We start from the raw sequence: 5776 nt of genomic DNA, 5'->3' as shown, positions 1-5776 counted from the left end.
TTGGCATAGTCAATAAAGCAGAACTAGATGTTTTTCTGGAACTCTCTTGCTTTTTCCATGATCCAGCGGATGTTGGCAATTTGATCTCTGGTTCCTCTGCCTTTTCTAAAACCACCTTGAACATCAGGAAATTCACGGTTCACATGTTGCTGAAGCCTGGCTTGGAGAATTTTGAGCATTACTTTACTAGCATGTGAGATGAGTGCAGTTGTGCGGTAGTTTGAGCATTCTTTGGCATTGCCTTTCTTTGGGATTGGAATGAACACTGACCTTTTCCAGTCCTGTGGCCACTGCTGAGTTTTCCAAATTTGCTGGCATGTTGAGTGCAGCACTTTCACAGCATCATCTTTCAGGATTTGAAATAGCTCAACTGGAATTCCATCACCTCCACTAGCTTTGTTCATAGTGATGCTATCTAAGGCCCACTTGACTTCACATTCCAGGGTGTCTGGCTCTAGATGAGGGATCACACCACTGTGATTATCTGGGTCGTGAAGATCTTTTTTGTACAGTTCTTCTGTGTATTTTTGGGGTAAGGACACTTAAATCTAATCCTGAATACTCGAACCATCTGCAAAATACTAGTTATGTCCCGCCCCCTCATGGCTTACTATTTTAATCACCACCACATCCACCCCCATTCATTAATGGAATTTAACCAGACGACCTAGAAGTTTCCTTCCAGGGCTTCTCACCATCCTTCCCTGCACGTGTCCCACTGGTCTTAGAATACTGCTAAGCATCAGTAACCCAAGTTGGCCTGGCTTGGAGACTTACCTTTTCTTCTGTTCTTTGGCATATCCAGTGGATTATAGTTGCTCCTTGGAGGGGTACATTTGCTTGCTGCTTAGATTCACAAGTCAGGACAGCATGAGAGAGACATTCTTCAGCTTGCCCTTTTAGTCCAAATGTCATGTGATTTCATGACACCCCTCCAGCTTGGAGCTGGAACCAGGTCAAAAGTCTGTGGCTCCCAAAGTCACAGACTGCTTCAGGCAGATCCAGTGGGAAGCCTTATCTGCAGTCCCTGGAGCCCATGGGGAAAGAATTTAGTCTGAGAGAAGATCTTCCACCCTAGTAGAAACACTCAAGTGCCCTGGGCACATTCATGAGCACTAGCAACATAGAATTTCTTTTCAAATGTCAAAAGTGCAAAACAAATGTTGGGCATAGGACAGAAAGAAAAGAACCTCCCCCAAACCCTGAATTTCATTCATGTCATTGGATTTACAAAGCTAAGTCCAGCAATGCTCAAAGTTGATAGGATACAAGATTCTATGTGTGTATGTGTGGAGAGGGGGCTAACAGAAAGGACCTACACTTCCCAGCTAGGCAGAGCTGTGTGGATCCTGGCTCTGCCACTTACTGTATATGTCACCTTATCCAACTTGCCTAACTTCTCTAAGTCTCAGTTTCCCCATCTGTAAAATGGATTTAGTAAATAGTACCATATCACAACTCACAGGGTTGTGATATGTTTTATTATCATATATAAAGAATTGAATAGGCTCAATGACAAGAAAGGACCTTATTATAATACTATGTCCACTTAGAGATACAACAGATAAAAAAGAATAGCATCTTCTTTCACAATTAATAAGTGTGTGTGTGTGTTTGTGTGTGTGTGTGTTTGTGTGTGTGTGTGTGTTTGTGTGCATGAGTCTCAAGAGAGAGAAATGAAACAATTGATTCTTGGTGAAGATTACATCCTTCAGACTTCATAATTTAACTCTATGTCTGTCTTCTTTTATGTCTGAAGTGTCCTGTTACTCACCCTTCCTTACAGAAAGTTCCAGAATGTAAACTAAACTGTATAACCTAAAAACATCTCAGGTGCCTTTGGAACCACTGGGCGCTGTTTCACGTCACCCCAGTGGCAGTGCCAATAGGACCGTTATTAGCCCAGGAAACAATTCAGAGCAGTCTCCACTTTACACTTATTTTTCAATCTGAAGTTCTGAAGTTCATATTATATTGAAAATAGGTGCTTAAAAGTCTTTCTCACTCCACAGACTAGCGCTCTCATTTTTGCGTCTGACTCCTGACTTATTAATCACAAAATTCTCTACGCCCAGCACAGACTTGGTAAAGTAGAGGTTCTCATCAAATGTATACTCATTCTGGTTTTGGTTTATGTCAGAACCAAAGGACTTTATTGCAGGGGAGTGGTGATCATGAAATAGTCCAGAGAATGTTGTTGTTGTTTAGTTGCTAAGTTGTGTCTGACTCTTTGTGAACCCATGGAATGTAGCCTGCCAGGCTCTTCCATGGAAATCCAGGAAATCCTCCAGGAAATCCATGGGATTTCCCAGGCAAGAATACTGGAGTGGGTTGCCATTTCCTTCTCCAGGGAATCTTCCCAACCCAGGGATCAAAACTGGGTCTCCTACAATGACAGGTGGATTCTTTGCCACTGAGGCCCAGGGAAGCCCACAGTCCAGAAAACAGGCATAGTAAAAAGTCATTACCACTCTAGGCTGGACTGACAGAAGGAGAAGGCATTACAGCAGCCCAGGGGTGGAGTCACTAGAGACCGGAACCAAGGAGATGCCCAGAAGAAACAGCCTCAGCAGAGATTTCAGGAAAATGTTTCCTGACCTGTAACACAATGTGCAGCCCCACATAATCCAGACATCCCACACTTGCAAGGAGTTTTTCCAGAAATCCTCCTTCTCTGTCTCCCTTATGATATGTGGGATTTCAGGGCAGTGGAGAAGAGTGATTAAAGTCACAGACTTGATCACTTCTGGGTAACTAGCTTCTGTGTGCCTTCGTTTTCTCATCTGTAAAATTGGGAAATTCGTATATATCTCGAGGGGTAAAAGTTGAAGAAGAAATGTGAGATTACATTTACAAAGCATCTAGGCTTGTCTGGCACAAAGCAAACATTCAAATTATGCTAATCCTCACCCTCCCTTTTTAAATGACACAGAACATGCTGTAACAAAAGGCTTTTGTATTCCACCCCTTTCTATTAGAGAAAAACTTTTGTGTGGAGACTAGAAAATCTGTCAAAGGGCAAGGGATCTTTCTGGAAATGTTGGCCATGGCTTAGAGTTTAACTGTATGCCTTGGTGGATGGGAAATGAAATATAGGGTGAATGGTTATCTATAGATGCGTAGTTGGAAAGCCTTCAAGTAGAGAAGGGAAGGGCCATGGGAATGGCTGACGGGTTGAGGGAGGGTGACTTGAGGGTCCCTCCTCTTCTTTCTCCAATCTCCTTGTCAGAGACTTTGGTGAAAATGACAGTCCAATTGTGTAAATTATTTTTTTCCTCACGTCTTTCTATTTTTTTTTTTTCAAGCTTTCTATGTGTGGATCTTGTATAATAAGAAAGAAAAATTAAGCACCAACTTTTAGGTCAACTAACAAAGCTGACTCTATTGGCAAGGCTTTAAAATGAATGAGGGACTTCCCCGGCAGTCCAGTGGTTAAGACTCAGATCTTCTACTTCAGGGGACACAGATTCAATCCCTGGTCAGGGAAATAAGATCCCATATGCCAGATGATGTGGCCAAATAAATAAGTATTGTAGTTGCTGGTTAGTTGCTCAGTCATGTCTAACTCTTTTGCAACCCCATGAACTGTATGCAGCCTGCCAGGGTCCTCTGTCCCAGGCAACAATATTGGAGTGGGTTGTCATTTCCTTCTCAAGGGGATCTTCCCAATCTAGGGATCGAACACGTGTTTCCTGCATTGGCAGATGGATTCCTCACCACTGAGCCACCAGAGCAGCCCTAAATAAATTAATAAATAATAAAATGAGTGGTAATAGGAAAATGGAAATAATATGGGTTCCACTGGGGATTCAGCTCTAACCACATGGGATGGTGGTGGCTGTTTCAAACCAGTCTCACCAGCTGGGTCTGCAATCCTGACATCTTTTGTTCTCCTGGAGAGTTCCTTTGCAACACTTAGAATTGTGGTGTAATGCCCTCAGGGAAGGCCTGCATGCTTTTAAATCTTAGAATGTGAAGATACTCCTTTTTTTGTTTGTTTGAGGTATGTTATGCTATGCTATGCTAAGTCGCTTCAGTCATGTCCGACTCTGTGCGACCCCATAGACGGCAGCCCACCAGGCTCTGTCGTCCGTGGGATTCTCCAGGCAAGAACACTGGAGTGGGTTGCCATTTCCTTCTCCAGTGCATGAAAAGAGAAAAGTGAAAGTGAAGTCGCTCAGTTGTGTCTGACTCTTAACAACCCCATGGACTGCAGCCCACCAGGCTCCTCCATCCATGGGATTTTCCAGGCAAGAGTACTGGAGTGGGGTGCCATTGCCTTCTCCATGTTTGAGGTATAATTATAGTTAAAATTGGAGTTCTTAACTTCTCTTCTACTTGCTGTTAATCTTGGTTATCAAAGTATCAGTTTGCTTTTGTGACAGAGATGGGTGGTGCTCACCATATCCTCTTCTTCCTGGGCCCCAGCTAGACTACTTTCACAGCCTAACTTGCAGCTGGTCATGGCCAAGTGACTGAGTCTGGCCAAAGGAATGGGGAATAATGATGTACATCACTCAGAAGCCTGGCCTCTGACCATTCTCACATAACCCTCCATGCTCTCTTTCTTCACACATCAGCTGACTGGAAGCTGAAGATCCACTGACTGATTTTTGAAGCCCAGAGCTTTCAGAAGGAGGGAGCTGGGTCCCTGAATGACTGCGTGAAACAAATTCCTTCTGCTCTTCCATCAATCACACTGAACTGCAGTGTAAGCAAGGAACACCTTTGCTATGTCTGGCATTGAGATTCTGCAGTTGTTTGTTACAGCAGTCAGAGTACTCTTATAAATACCCCTACAGAGAAGGCATACTGGGGGAGAAATATCTAACTCTGAGTGGTATCCCTGGCAACATGGTGCCAGATGGACACTTCCAAGGAAGATTAGCTGGAGCTGCATATCACCATCTCCCAAGGGGCCACAAAAAGCAAATCAGATCATTGGATGTAACCTCTAAGGATAATTTTCTCTCAATTACATTTGCTGGCTTATGTTTCCCTCTTCCACGAATAATTACCTTGGCTTCTTATCTTCAACTGTGGGTTGTTAATGATGATGGAAGGACCTGAACGGGGTGGATACTAAAAGCTGTTACAAAATGGAGAAGGTTTTTGAATATTTCAGAGGGTTTGCTTCTGTGAGCTTGGCTTGAAATATTACATTGCCTTATCCTGTGATATTAACAGGCCTCCTTTAATTCTTTCTTTCATTAAACAATTACTTTGAACAAATATCCCACTAGTCCCTGATACAGTGGGATATAACTCTGAAAAACTGAACAACTGTGGTTCTTTTACTCAAGGAGTTTATGGTCTAATGGAGAAGAAAGACATTAAATAACCAATTACTCAAACAGATAATCACACAAGTGGAATAGGTGCTATGAAGGAAAAGCCCAGTGTACCAGCAGTGTTAGAACATATAATGGTGGGGGTGGGGGGTGTGGTGGCTAAATTCACTGAAAGGGAAACCACTCCCTGAGAAAATGATGTGAACTTTAAGACCTGCAGGATGACCAGTTGTCCAGGGGAAAAATATATAAGGTATGGGAAGCAGATCTTAATGTAGGAGAACTACAACCTAGATAGCATATTGAAAAGCAGAGACATTACTTTGCCAACAAAGGTCCATCTAGTCAAGGCTATGGTTTTTCCAGTGGTCATGTATGGATGTGAGAGTTGGACTGTGAAGAAAGCTGAGTGCCGAAGAATTGATGCTTTTGAACTGTGGTGTTGGAGAAGACTCTTGAGAGTCCCTTGGACTGCCAGGAGATCC

This window comes from Bison bison, unplaced genomic scaffold (assembly GCF_000754665.1).
Source record: "Bison bison bison isolate TAMUID 2011002044 unplaced genomic scaffold, Bison_UMD1.0 scf7180017864290, whole genome shotgun sequence".
Lineage (NCBI taxonomy): Eukaryota > Metazoa > Chordata > Mammalia > Artiodactyla > Bovidae > Bison > Bison bison.
Note: the sequence above shows the minus strand (reverse complement) of the source record.